This window comes from Camelus dromedarius, chromosome 30, assembly GCF_036321535.1.
Source record: "Camelus dromedarius isolate mCamDro1 chromosome 30, mCamDro1.pat, whole genome shotgun sequence".
Taxonomy (NCBI): domain Eukaryota; kingdom Metazoa; phylum Chordata; class Mammalia; order Artiodactyla; family Camelidae; genus Camelus; species Camelus dromedarius.
In genome coordinates this window covers 24,836,975-24,852,406 of record NC_087465.1, presented here as the reverse complement: position 1 = coordinate 24,852,406, position 15,432 = coordinate 24,836,975, and the positions used below count along the sequence as shown (strand labels likewise).

Below are 15,432 nucleotides of genomic sequence, written 5' to 3'. Positions count from 1 at the left end.
AGGAAACCACCCTTTCCTCCCTCCAAAATGGATGACTCCACCAGGAAATAACTGAGAGAGGCACTGGGATGTATAAACGCACACAGGTGATTGATAAAACATCCGGACTCCCCAACACTAGATCAAACTCACATCCAGATATTTCTCTCTGTATCCACCTTCATTTGTATGTTGCCCTTTGCATTCTGAATTTATAGCTCTTTTCTGGTAAACATTTTGGATATTATAAAGCCAACAAGATGAGGAGGGGTTTGACTCTCCAATCTTATATTCACCTCCCATACTTTCTGGGTCTCATTCAGGAAAACCTAGAACTAATGATTAAAAAAAAAAAAAAAAAAAAAAAAAAAAACCTGAACTGAACTGAACTGAATCTATCTTTCAGAGGTGGAATGTAGCACCTTAAGATTAATTTTTTTCTATAAATAAGGAAAGTTCTCAGAAGGAGAGAAGGAAACAGGGAAAATAGAGAATAAGGAAAATGAAATAATACATTATATGTACTAAATTTTATTATGAAAAGTGCATATAATTACCTTTTTTCCCAGCTAGATTTGAGGCAGGGATGGATCTCTAGTTTTTGCTTTTCATAATGTTCTTTGAAGTTCTCTTTTCAAGAGTAGAAAATGTCTTGAATGGTTAACTGGGTTTCACCATAGCCTGAGCTCCTCACTGATGCATAGAATCCACTCTGGGGTGTTCTTTTAAACAAAGGAGGGGCACTTCTGGCCTTCCCATGTGATGGCTGTGTACCAGTCCCAGCCCCTGCTTCTCCAGAACTCAGTCGAGATCTAGAAGTCTGTGCAGAAGTACAAACTCTTCAGTACTTAAACAAACATCAGTGACAGTTGTAAATACGATTTAACAGATGGCAAAACCATAGTGATTACTGAAGAACATGGTTTGTAGAAGGCAAGTAATGACATTCAAGTTCTCCAAGCCTAATTCATCAGAATTTGAGTATTCTGAAGCACATTTTCAAAGTTAGGAGTAAAAAAAAAAAAACAAAATAATAAAACAAAATAGGTTTGCCAGAGAGCAAGACATGTAATTACAAGAATGAACATGGAGGAGAGTGGGGAAGAACACAGTTGAAATGACTTAAAATCTTGTATTTTTTCTTCAGCTTTCTCAAGGTAAAAACTGATTATATATATTAAATATATATTAAATAAACCCTGCCTTATTCCTTAAGGAACTGGAGATAGTTTATGGTTAGTTTATGGTAAACACATAAAACCATAAAATAAAAATGGAATACTGGGGTCACAGAGACTATAAATCAGAATAAATCAAGAATACAGAAACAAGGAACAGTGATGTATAAGTTTCTCAACAGTCGCTAACAGCATTTATACAAAATGCCAACTCACCTTTTGCAGAACACATACTGGTAAGATTGAATAAAAAGCACTAGAATAAACTTAATTTTCTTATGCTACTCAAATTCTGGACTATGTTTATTTAAAAAATAAAAAATGTAAAGAATGGCTTCTAAAAGAAAGTTAATGCTATAGTGGCATTTTTAAACCTGGGGACGACAGGGTGTTGTAACCGCTACTGCTCACAGATACCCAGGATCCATGTAGACGTTACTCTGTCATCAGTCCCACTGGTTCACGAAGTACATACCTGTCAACAGTATTCATGTAACTTCATTTATCACTATGTCAAATCAATATAAACTATAAACACTTACCTTATGTATTTTGTCATCCTGGGGTAATAATCAAGGACCAAGAGATTTTTTTTCTTCAAAATATCAAAGTACATTTAATCTATTTGTTCTTCCACAGTATTTACTCTTGAACAGTTATTTTCTGTGCCTTCATTTGTTGACTATTGTAAAACTGTATGCTCTTCATTTTTGTCCAAAAATTAGTTCACATTTTTTGTTTCTTGAGACATAACATTTGGATTCATCTTAAGGGGTAAAGGGTTAACAAATTCAGTTTCTTTATTCTCAGCCAGTTTCTTATAGCTATAAAACAAAACAGGACACAGAGGATGAACCCTGTATGACTCCTCAAAATTAACATATATGTAGACACATGATATACAAGAAAACACATTAAATTATTAACATATATAATACTATTAAATATATTTAATACCTATAACTGTCAAATTAGGTCATTAATGTTAAATATATTACTTACCGTTCTGGTTAACAGAGTATACTCACATAGTGTCACATAATTTTTTAAATTTCAGATAATAATTTCAATACAGTATAATATTAGGGATTTCATGGTTGACTCAAAGATCTGCTTCAAAGGAAAGATAAACCAAATAAGACTGAGATTGCTTTTGTTTCAGAAAAATAAAAAATGAATCTAAATGGTTCTTTTGTAATATATCTTTTATCCATATTATAAAGTCAACATACATTTGAGGCAGGAAAAACATTTCATACATTTCGAGTAGAAACTAAAGAAGCAACCATAATTTATATCAATGAAGCATAAAATATAAATATTAAAATGCATGAATTTCATCACAGTGTAGGAAAATCTTAAAACAAAATCACTAGGATTTTTAAATGAAATCATTCCTGTGGCCTAAAACACTTAAATGCAATGTAACATTTCAGAACATTACATTTTTAAAATATGAGAAATACCCCTTAAGGAGATGTTATAAATGTGGGTGAACATCAGCATATTATGGGAGCTCCAAAAATACAGATATTGTCATTTTCAAATCACCTTAATCATGGTCATTGAGGTCACTTCATTTTGTAATTTATAAAATAAGATTAAAGAAAAGTTTAAGAGGCTACCGATTCAATGAGGTAGATTGGCTTCTCAACAATTTCTAGAAATAACTGTGAGAAGTAGCTGGGATGCTCAGAAAACCTAAGCATCCTTCCTTCTTCGTGGCGGCAGAACCCGGCCGGCCGCTCACTGCTCCCCATGCATGCTGCACGCCAGCTGAACCGCACTCTGCTCTGCCTCCAGTCTACACGGGACCATCACCAGTTCTGGCCTTTAGAATGTGAGGCGACGGTGACCAGAAGTTAAAATTCGTGTCATGAGCTTAGTGGTTGGGTTCTGGGTGGCAAGGAAACTGATACTAGAGGCTGGAGAGGGGCAAACTCACATTTTATGAAAAGTGACAAAACATTTGCTAAGCTGTCACCTACAGTGGTTTACAAGGCCGACCACTGGCGCCTGGGCCTGGGGTCCTCGGCAGAGTCTGAGAATGGCAGGAGAGGACAGGGAGTGAAGTGCCAGCTACTACTGGCTACTGCTGACAAGATACCACGGGAGAAAGATAAGCTCAAGACAGAATGGGCTGGTCTTTAAAGAAGGAATCCAAGGGAACAGAGTCTAGAAACTCAGGGCCTCTTAGGTTCTCTCTCTGCATCTGGACTCAAATGCTAAGAAAAAGCAAGATTTCATGAGAATTCCTGGTTGAAGAGTGACTCAGTTCCTTGGCAAACATCACATTAGAGGTGTCATCTTCAAACTGAAGATTATTGCTCCTCATAATAACCAGACAGATGCAATTAACCTGAGAAAAAAACCCAACAAAAACTAATGTTCTGTTATTGTAGTTACTGGCACATGGGGCTGAGTGGAACCAAACAGATCAGAAGCCTAAAAACTTTTTGAAGGGGCTGTAATGACAAAGATGACAAAGAAACCACAACTCTACTTAAAAAAAAAAAGCTAGAGACTTGTCTGGCAGCCTTAGAACCACGTACCTGCAGGCAGAAAGCAGGTGGAGAAGAGTGCATTCTCATTGGGCGTCCCCTCCCCCTGAAACCCACATCAGTTGAAGCCAGTGGTGAAGGGACACAAGACCACTGGAACCAGGAGCTCCATGGAACTACATATTTATAAAGCAGTTCCTCCTTAAGAGCAGAATAATGGCCTAATTAAGGAAAATGCCCAACTTGAAGGTAGAGGGTCTTCATAAGGTCTTTCAGTGGCTCTCAAAGCTGTGTTACTGATTGCCATAGCTTCCTCACTCTGCTTTCTGGATAGGAGTGTTCTTACAGATTCACCGTCGTATTGGGTGAGGTGAGGAAGTGACTTGGCTTTCAACTCACTGATTAGTACACAATGAGGAGCTACACTGAAACCTGTCAAAGAGAATCGTGCTTCACCTGGAAACCCTGGCCTGTCAGGTGGATACCATTCTGCATGGGACTCTGGGCTGTTTGCTCTGGGGAGGGGCTGAGTAGGTCTTTGAGGAAGAGTGGATAGGATATTTGGCTGTTAGAAGGGGAGATTCTGGTAGAGACTGGCTAGACACCTACCAAATGCATTTACTTTTCTTTCTGGGCACATAAGCAAATCACACTTCCTAGCCCTCTTGGACCTAGTTTAGCTGGATGTGCTGGTTCTTACCAACACAATGTGGGCTGAAGGGAGGTAACACTCCTGTGATTGGGCAGTTAAAAGGAAGCATGTTAACCATCTATTTCCTTTCCTTATTGACTGATAAGGCCAGGAGGACCTCAAAACCATGTGTTGATGACAGAAAGCCATCTGGGTCCCTAAATGACTATGTGGAGCAGAGTTCCACCCCCAACTCCACTGAGACACGTGGAATTAGGATGTAAGCAAGACAGAAATTGCTGATGATATTAAACTACTGAAATTTCAAGGATTATTTGTTGCAGCAGCTAGGATTACTTATCCTATGGTTTACTAAAGGATTTTTGGATATGTGTACTCAGCTTTCTATTACTGACACTCCTATAATTATTGTTACGCCTTTAATGAAAGTATACTTGTTTTCAGCTTTTAAGCACCAATGTAAACATCTCTATTTAGAACTCACATTACTAAAATGGTGTCAGCTATGCCACCAAAGACATAAGATGTGTAGAAAAGTCCCTTCAGTGACCCAAGTGTAGCCTCAAACAGCAGTGATAAGGGAGCCCAATTAACCCTGTAAAAACACTAACCAGCACCACAGACCAGGGGAGAATGCTAGACTTAGCGGTCAGGTAGACGGGGTTTACGGAAAGCCACAGCACATCACTTTCTCTCAACAAGCACACGCAGTACAAACAAGTCCAGGAAATCACTGCAGGTGGATTTCATGATGAGCATGGAGTCCAAGGAGGGGCTCAAAAACTTGTCTGTTGAAAACACAAATGAACAAATAATACAAGAATGGATGACAGGCTTTTCACAGAAATATTTCATGGAGATCAAAGACCTGACAATCCAAGTGCATTGCTGGGTTATAGCCATGTGATCTTGAACAATTTATTTAACCTCTTTAAGCCTAGGTTTCTTATCTATGAAATGGGGGTGATAATGGAGAATATACCTCATGGGGCTGCTGTAAGAGTAAATGAAATCTAATATGTAAAGAACCTTGCACAATATCAAGCCCACAGTAAGCAGGTGGTAAACATGTTAGCTGTCATCATCTGGTTCTTGTGAGAGCCCTGCCACTAAGTTGGTTCACCTCAGTTTCATGACTTGAATGATGAGGATAAAGATGCCTGACCTACTTATTATAAGGATCTCCTAAGAAAATGGATGTGACACTTGTCTTATGACAAGGTTATTATGTCATGCTACTCTGTGCTGGTGAATGACAGCAAGGCCCCACAAGCTTCCATTAAAAGCTACTGGAGCTGGAACATTTTCACAAAGTCCATTTCTCTTGTGACCAAAGAACTCACCCTAGGAGATGAAAGTATCTATTTTCACCTTTAATAAAAGGTGAAAACACACTTACCCAATAGCTAAGTAACTCCACTTGGAGGTATACAATTAACAGAAAGAAATGTGTGCTATGTGCAGGGAATGCTATGTACAAGATTTACCATAGCAGCACTATTTAAAGAGCCCCAAACTGCACATAACTCAAATGTCCATCAGCAGTAGAACAGAGAAATAAACTGCAGTATATTCTTATGATAGTATCTTAAACTTCAGTGAAAATGAGAAAGCTAATGCCACACACAAAATAGTATACATCTCACAAACACAATGCTGTATGAAAGCACCGGGGGGATGGGAGAGCAGATACATAATCCTGTTTCTATTAAATTCAAAAACAAGACAAACTAACCTCTGATCACAAAGTCAGAACAGTAGTTAACTCTGGGGTGAATAGATTATTTGACTGGGACAGGACACAGGGAAGCTTCAGAGTACTTGATAGGAAGGTTTGGATTTAGGTTATGGTTACATAATTGTGTTCACTTTGTAAAAGTTCATCAATATAGAAAAGTTCATTTCTGGTCAAGATGGTGGAGTAGCAGGACCATGAGCTCACCCCTCCTCACGCCTACAACAAAATCACAACTGACTGCTAAAAAGCCATCGAGAAAAAAGACTGGAGCCTAGCAGAAAAGATCTGCTTCAACTGGAAACAGGGAGCCACAGGAGGACAGCAGGAGGGGTGCGCTTGCAATACAGTCAGGCCCCATACCCGCCTATGTAAGTTTAAAAAGCTAAAGCTCTAAACATTCTTATAAACAATGAACAGTACATATATGTAAATTTTTAAAAATATGTGCAGTATATTGTATATATGGATTTCCATGCAAATTTCTTGTATATGTGCAGTCAAATTATAACATCTACCTAATAAAACTGAAAAACAAAAAAAAAAATAAAGACCTACTGTATAGGACAAGGAACTATATTCAGTTTCTTGTACTAACATATAATGGAAAAGAATCTGAAAAGAAAATGTGTTTATGTATGTATATGTATAACTGAATCACTTTGCTGTACACCCAAAACTAACATTGTAAATCAACTACACTTAAATAAAAAAGTTACAAAAAAAATTTTAAAAAGCAGCAACACAAAAAATTCAACCTTCCAAAACTTGAGGAAACCTGCAACATCCAGGCTGGCTGTTTTCTCTGGCTGGATCCACAGACCGTTGTTCAACTTCAGTGCTAGCACAGACCCTAAAACTCTCACATGTATTTGTTGTTCAAACATAATAATGAGCAATGAATGGGGACTATTCCATGTTCACAAACAAGTCAATGCCAGACATTATGAACTAATAAATTGTGTGAAACCACCAGACTCCAATCCAGTTTTAGAACAAGACTATCCACTCACTGCAGGCAAAGGCATGGTCACTGTTAAACATTATCCAAATTCAAAAAGTACACAAAATATATCAGGAAGTTCTTCCACATAGTCACCCAAAGATATAATAATCCACCAAAACTCAACCTGTCACTAAAGAAGGCAAAGGAACCCAATGACTTTTGCCCCATTTATGCACCAAGAAATGCACTGCTGTCTTTCAGTTCCTCTTTATTTATTACACCCACCATCACTCTAGATTTTCATAAGCAAATCTTTCTTTAAATATCTATATAATAAATCTTATTTATTTAAAATGTAACTTTTTCTCTCCTCCAGTACCTTCTGACCTCCTCAATAAACTAACAATCATGGTGCTGACTTGTTTCCAAACAACCACTCAGATTAGAATCAAACATCATCATTTTAGTCAAAATGGTCTGCATGTCTGATGTTACTGTTTGCATTTAATCAAATGCAAACCATACTCTCTCAGGGCATCTTAGGTCCCCATGTCTAGTCAAGTTCATAGTCAAAGATTCTTTTAGGAGTTCTCGGGCCTGCAGGTATTTCCATGATCATTACAAAAGTACTTCTTTTTTAATTAAAAAGTTGTCTATAACATGCCTTGTAGAGAAATTTTTATTTCAAAACTAAAACTAAACTCTGGGCTTCAATCAAGATGACATATTCCAGGACGTTTCTAATGCCCTGAAGGAAAATAAGGATATTTACTATGTTTGAAAAAGGCTGGACTGGCTGAGTTCAAAGATAATGCTCTACCAAAAATTCCCCTAGGGATCACTCCTCTCTCCCCCACTAAGCAGAGCCCCCTTCCTGCATGCTCAGATTATTTATAATACCTGGAGATAAGAATGACCAATCCCAATGTTCACAGCAGAACTATTCACAATAGTCAAGACACGGAAACAACCTAAATCTCTACTGATAGATGACTGCATAAAGATGTAATGTATTTATACAATGGAATACTACTCAGCCATAAAACAGAATGAAATGACATTTGCAGCAATATGGATGGACCTAGAGATTATCATAATAAGTGAAGGCTGACAGAGAAAAGCAAGTATCATATAATACCACTTATATGGGGAATCTAAAACCATGATACAAATGAACTTATTTACAAAACAGAAACAGACTCACAGGCATAGAAAACAAACATATTTTTCAAAGGGGAAAGTTGGGGAGAGGGATAAAATAGAAATTTGGGATTAACAGATACATACTACTATATATAGAACAGATAAACAACAAGGACCTACTACATAGCACAGGGAACTATATTCAGTATCTCTTAACCTATAATGGAAAAGAATCTGAAAAAGAATATATAACATAATATATATAACCTAATTACTTAACTGTATACATGAAACACTGTAAATCAACTATACTTCAATTTTTAAAATCTACAAGTAAAGAGAGTGAATCGTATAACATCTACCAGGTAGTTACTTGTAAGTCAAATACTGGATTTACATAATAAACATTCTACAGATTAAAAAAAAAAAAAACGACCAACTTGATGTTCAATACTATACTGTCTTTCCTAGGCCAAAATGCATTTCAACTTACTAGGTCTAGATACTTCATGTTAACATCACCAATCCTGTAGGAATAATGATAATTAGAAAAAACGACAAGAAAAGAGATGGCTTTCTTTATCATCTCTGAGAAAGTGAACAATTTCCACAGAAGATGCTTTACATGCTTTACTCATTTTGTTACACTCATTATTAGTCTTCAGCTATGAATTTATAGAAGGTATTTAAATGACTGAGTAAGAATTTCTTATAACTTTAAAAAGAGAAATGCCAGATTCTGCTAACCTCCTTTACCCATTTATGTGTAAGAAGGAGATCTTTGTCACAAGACATTAAAACTTTAGTGAGCACAATCTCTTCTTGAAATCATCCAATCTTCTGGAAGGGTGATTTGCCATTCTAACAGTAAAACAATTTTTACTGGAATCAGCCTGATTCATCTTACATACAGTATCACAGGTAAATAAGAAAAAAATAAGTAACTATAAATCTTGAAACACAAGAAGAAAGAAAAAAGTCTTACTTTGGAAGAAATGTCAGTTTGCCACATTCCAACCAGAAAGTAATTTTCAAACCAAAGATTTCATTTATCTCAGAAAAACACAAATGCATTGCCTAAATTTTAGAAGATATATATTGTTAATCCTATCTTATTCCTTGAAAATTACTGCCTAGTCACACAGAAATATTGCAACACTTTGGCATAAGAAGAAAAGCATCTTACCAGTCTTTATACTTAACAGTTTCATTAGAAGACTATACTTAAATCTCATTTCTAAGAGCTTCAAATGGGCATGGAACACAGACACACACACACACACACACCCCTATATTGTTTATATTAATCAGCTTTTATAAAAAGTGACTCACATCTCAAAGGTTTTTCTTTTTTTAGGGCCTTGTCCAGTTCTTCTGGATGAATATAAGGTACAAATAGGAGACAACGCATAGGAAAAGCCAGACTCAGATTGATTTCCTATAATTTCCTATAATTCTCTGTGCCCACCTCATACCAAATCCTCTGAAGCTTTACAGAACCACTAGAGCAGGGTCACAAACCTCACACAAAATAAGATCTTGCTGGAATCTGTTACTCTGAGAGATCTCTTCTCAGGCAAGTGGGGCTGGACAACCAGCAGTGGGGCTCTGAGTGTGTGCTGCCACCAGGGCTGAGGCAGACATCTACAAAGATGCTCTGTGCTGGTAAGGGCATGAGAAGCAGTCATGGCTGTAGGAGTCCAGCAGGTTTTTATGAAAGAAAAACAGAAAGATAACCGGGGAAAAGGCAAAGCTTTAAACTATGCATATTCTGAAGCTTCAGTTCTACTTCTAGAAACAGAAGGATGTGCCTTAAGACTTGTCTATAAGATTCTCATCACTGATGTTCATAACAGCAGGAAAACGATGTGGGGGGTTACGGGGGAGGTACCAGCTCAACAATCCATCTGTAAATAACCATCTAAGTAAACCACATACTTACTTCATACAATGAAAAACAGTGTCATACAATGAAATATAAGGCCACCATTAAAATGAAGTCATTGGGCATTTATCCCAGAAAAATGAAAACTTATGTTCACACAAAAATATCTACACAATTGTTCATAGCAGCTTTATTCAAAATAGCACAAAACTGGAAATCACCCAAATATCCAATCAACCAATACATCTTTAAATAAAATGTTATAGAGCCATACAATGGAATACTATTAAGCAAGGAAATAGCAACAAACTACTGACAGGTGTATCAACTTGGATGACTCTCCAGGGAACGAGACTGAATGGAAAAAGCCAATCCCAAAAGGTCACATACTATATGATCCTTATGTACAAGGAAATAAGCTTTTAAAGGCTTCTATCTCTGGAGCACCAATTTGTGTTAAGCTGATCCTCCCAGGGAACACACCTAGCTTTTATCAGCAGTCTGTTAAAGTGAACGGCTTAAAAGAACTGCATCCATGACGATGGATATTAATGAAACTTACTGTGGTAATCATTTTGTAAACTATACATATACCAAATCATTATACCTAAAATGAATGAAATATATATATCCATTGTATCTCAATAAGAAAAATAAATAAATAGCTTACCCCTGGAAAGTTCTGAAACAGGAGTATCTAGGGGCAAGCAGTGATCCGCAGCAACTCCATCTCCTGCTTAGAGGGCCGAGAGCGCCAGGTGGGTCTTACAGGGAAGAACCAGCTACCCAACATTTTCTTGCTGGAATGAGGCAGCTGTGTTCCCCGTGCTCAGTGCACCTGCTGCAGTGGCTGGTCCGGGCCTGGGGTCCTGCCCTCCACGAGCCAGCAGCCTGGCCAGGCTGAGTCCTCAAAAAGCAATCCAGAGTCCAGTGCTCCGGCCCTGCCGCAGTGGATCGCCATGGCCCAGCCTTCCCGACCACCGCTGTCCTCCTGGTCCTACTCCTCCCGGATCAGGGGGTCAGTGGCGACATCCCCAAGGTCTTGGCCCGGTTCCCATGGAGATCTGGCCTCACCAGTGACCACCTACAGGAGCACGCTTGGCACTGGGGCTTGAACTCTGGGTCCAGTTCCACTCAGAGCGAAGAGAGCAGGGCCTGGGAGGCCAGCGCCTCTGCCGTCTCCAGCGCTCGCGGGCCCCGTCTTGGGCTCCCGCGCTCTCTCGCGCGCAGGGGCGGGCTGCCGCGGGGGAGGGGTGGGTCTCCGACACCCGCGCTCCTGCCACCGCCTGAGGGAGAAGGGAGGAGAGAGAAGGAGAAATGACCACCCCAGGCTAGATCCCACTCCTCAGTGAGTCCTTGCCCCGCTGCCAACTCTGCCTCCCCGCCCACATACCCGACCACACTGCGCAGGCCTCCCAGAAGCCGGCTGACCTAGGAGTTGCGCCCGCCAACCTGGGGCAGCGGAGGCCGCCCCCAGGCCAGGCCCAGGGGGACATGGGAGAAAATCCACAACTCACCTGGGCAGCCACCCCCACCCCCTGACCTCACTGTGCTTGCCTCCCGGGAGCCGACTGACCTGGAGACGTGCCTCCGGTGAACTTGGGGCAAAAGAGGCTGCCTGGAGGCCAGGTCGTTGTGGATTTGGAAGCAAAATGACCACCTCTCTGGGGCAGCCCCCCTACCCTCAGCGCCGCTGCTGCAGCCACAGCTGCCACCCACCCCCTGAGTGCACCAAGCCCACTCCCCGGAGCAGGCGGACGTAAAGACGTGCGTCTGGCGAAAGTCGGGGGAGCAGAGGCCAGGCCCAAGGAGACATGGGAGAAAATCCGCCGGCTCACCAGGAGCACCTCCCTCCCCACGCCGCCGCCGCCGCCGCCGCCGCCGCCGCCGCCGCCGCCGCCGCCGCCGCCGCCGCCGCCGCCGCCGCCGCCGCCGCCGCCGCCGCCGCCGCCGCCGCCGCGCCCCTCCTCCCACCCCACCGCACGGAGCCCACCTCCCGGGAGCCGACTGCTCTGGAGATGTGGGGTCAGTGAAATTGGGGCAGCAGAGGCCGCCCCCAGGCCAAGCCAAAGGGGGCAAGGGAGAAAATCCTGCGGCTCATACTTTTAAAACTGTTTCTCTTTAATTTTTGTTTTTCGGGTGTAATATAAATTAAAAAATACTATACAAAAAGAAAAACAAAAAGCTCCAAAGTGGACTTGAGAAGTATAAATATCTTGGAGCCTATGTAATAAAACCTATGTTTGATTATAAAGCAAATACTAAATTCATATTAATATAAATTGTCATTGTCCAGCTTGCTATGCTAATGCGTAAGTAAAACTTATAGTATGCAGAAATAAAACATTTAGACTTAAGTAGAAGATGAGTTAAGGAAACTTTTAAGTGTGGAGGGGAAAAAATTGTACATTTTAAACTATCTCATAGGTTGAAAATTCTAAGATGTCCATTTTTGTGTTGATAGTATCAAGATTTAACGATATGTAAGGCCTACAGTATAGTAGGAATACAGCTGTCTGCACATAAATGAATTGGCCTAGTCATTCACTGTGAGTGTTCTCAAAGAAATGTTTGTTTTGTGTTGAAGCAATTCATAGTGTATTCAGAACCGCAAAGCTGCTACTGAAGCTATTAGTTCAGGAAAATACAAAAACAAAATAAAAAATGGGCACATGTGCTCCGGAGCAGTTTTGTCTCCTTTTGAGAGTCCTCAGGCCTTGTGCCTCTTCTCCCAGGAGTAGTGTTTTTCTTCTGTGAAGTGTTTTATCAACTTGGACTGCTGACCTTTGTTTGAAATAATCCATCAAGGCATGAATCCTATTGCATGGTTTTCCACTACAAGAAGATAAAAATCTAAAACATATTTGAATTTCATCTTACTACTACTTTTATTATATAAACGTAGTACTGAAAACTATATTTTATTTGGTTGAGTGCTAAAGCTTTTAAATCAACTAGCTGATTCAGAGAGGAGTAAAATTTATTCTTGCAGAAAAAAATACTAAAAAAATACTAATAAAGGTAATGCTAATGATAATTGTTTGTAATATTGAAAGCTTGTTAAAAATGGAGACCTGAGGCATCTCCCCAAGCCTTCTAAATCAGAGTGTGCATTTTAACAAGATTCACTGTGATTTCTGGGCAAATAAGTGTTAGATAAGCACTTATTCAGTGTCCCTAATTGTCCCCCAGCACTAGGGAAGGAAGAGCCAGACTGAGTCACTGCCAGTCAGCTCTCACAATGATTTGCATAGTAAATACACATAATGGAAGACTTAAATAACTAGTAAACTTTGATTTTCCTTAGCATAGTGAAAAATATTGAATAAAAAAGATAGTGTAAAATTTATTTGTATAAAAACAAACAAGCCTTTTATATAATTGCAAAGCATTTTATTTGGGTAGGCCATCTACTTCTTAGGGCGTCTGGCTGTAGGGCAGGTGGAGACTCAGAGGTTCTGCTGCGTGTATATGAAGATAGTTAGAATCTGGATTCAGTATCAGGCATCAGGACCACTCAGCCAGCGATGTGAGCTGCCCTATGGACGCCTCTCACCCAGGCTCTGTGCTAGTGAAAGATGGTAAGCATCACTCTCCTTCTGCAGACCACCCTTTCACTGAGGGTGGGGCAGAAGGGAGGGGTTGATGTGAGGATTCTAATGAGTATTTTTTCATATCAGTTTTGTAAAAGTGAACTAAACTAAGCATACAATTTTATACGATAAACCTTTGCTCAAATTCTAAAGCATTGTATAGCTTTCAGGATTGAAGTTTAAATTTTTATAAATTAACTATTAATTAGTTTTTTATAGCTAAAATTCATACATATTAAGATTTGAATTTAGTAAAAGACAGTGATTTGAAAAGCATGGGTTTTGTCATTTTCTAAATTTAAAAAAAATTTTGTTTTATTGAGTTATAGTTAGTTTACAATGTTGTGTCAATTTCCAGTCTAAATTTTTAATATAAATTCCTCCTGGCCTTTTCAGTTTTACAAGAGAAAAATCTGAAGAAAATCTTTAAAAAGAAAATTTGTAACCTGTATTAAGAAACAAGTATCCCAGAATTTCCAAGGCATTCGTCAATGCTCTACTACTTCATGATTAATTTACTCTTTTAAGTTTGTTATGTTTCCTAAAGTTATTATATTTTGACATCTGGCAGTACACAGTGATTGATTAATCTACTTTTAGATTCAAATAAACAAGGAAACCATTTTTTGTTACCAAATGTACATTTCTGACCTTAGCAGAGAATTTACATACTGGTTTTAAACAAATTCACAGTGGTTCATAGAGCTTTGCTTTAAGTAGCATAAACTCCTGATTATAAAAGATAGAGTCAAAGTGTTTCCAGGATCAGGGTAATGATTTTGATGCTCCTGAAAATAGGGACAATGTTTTATTTGTCATTAAAGATCAAACGCCAGCACCTAGACATTACCTAAAAAAAAGTTGATATGAATATTACTTTTGGTAGTTTTTTGTTCATTTTATAGAGATTCTGAGTCAATGTGGTCTTTAGAGAAAGTATATTACAACTTATAAAAATGTGATGAATGACTTGCTTTAACAGCATAATAGTCTTTTGTCTTAATTGCACTTCACTTTATAAAATTATAATAGCACATGGTTCAGAGGTTAATTCTACTTCTCTTTCCTGACCTGCTTCTGATCACGGGCATGCACTGTGAATTCAGGCATTCCTATCAGATTTTCATTTATTTGCAAATGAGCCATGATTGCTGAATTCTCTTTCCTTAGGATCCTCTATAAATCAGAGACCATTCCATTCAGAGAAATGACTTTTTCCTTCTCCCCTCAAACATCAAAGTAAACAAAGTGAATCACATCCTTTCACAGGTGGCTCATATTACATTGTAACAGGTTCAGTATGTTCGGTTACCCTTACTTTCTGAAACCCGTCTATAAGGACTACATTTCCTTATTTTTGCAATACTTCTCTTATTAGCTTTGTTTGCACTGATTTTTGTTCTTAAATAATTTACATTTTAATTAAACTTTTCTCTTTTTAGCTGTGTTTTGGGGTGACATTGCCTTACATGATGAAGATTTAAATATCTTTCAAACTGATAGGACAATTGACCTCACACAGGAACCCTTTGGAAAATTTGGACACACCACAGGTGTGGTTGATTATTTGATTCAGTTTGCATTCATCTACAAGTGTTTAAATGCTCTTTGGAGCATTTTTAATGTCTACTCATCAACTCTTGATTCCCTTGATATAGATAAGCCTATATGAAACAGGTTTTGTTCATAGTTTTAATTTTATTAATGTATATAACAAAGCATTTACCTCATACCAGGCCTGATTTAAGTACTTTGCAAGTGTTAACTCTTTGTTTCCTCATAATGACCCCATGAAGGTAGCTGCTAATATTATTGTGATT

General features: G+C 38.9%; 1 protein-coding gene across 2 annotated transcripts in view; it reads right to left on the bottom strand.

Moving 5' to 3' along the window:
* LOC116154300 (glutamate receptor ionotropic, NMDA 2C-like) overlaps nt 1–11,865 on the bottom strand; it is a 28,052-nt gene extending 16,187 nt beyond the window's left edge. For both annotated transcript variants that reach the window (XR_010378503.1, XM_064480930.1), the window contains exons 1-4: nt 11,596–11,865; nt 10,690–11,305; nt 1,700–1,981; nt 537–799 (exon numbers count right to left, since the gene is read on the bottom strand). The gene's annotated coding sequence lies outside the window, so the exon portion shown is untranslated. The remainder of the gene's footprint in view (nt 1–536; nt 800–1,699; nt 1,982–10,689; nt 11,306–11,595) is intronic.
* Between the last annotated feature and the right edge of the window lie 3,567 nt (nt 11,866–15,432).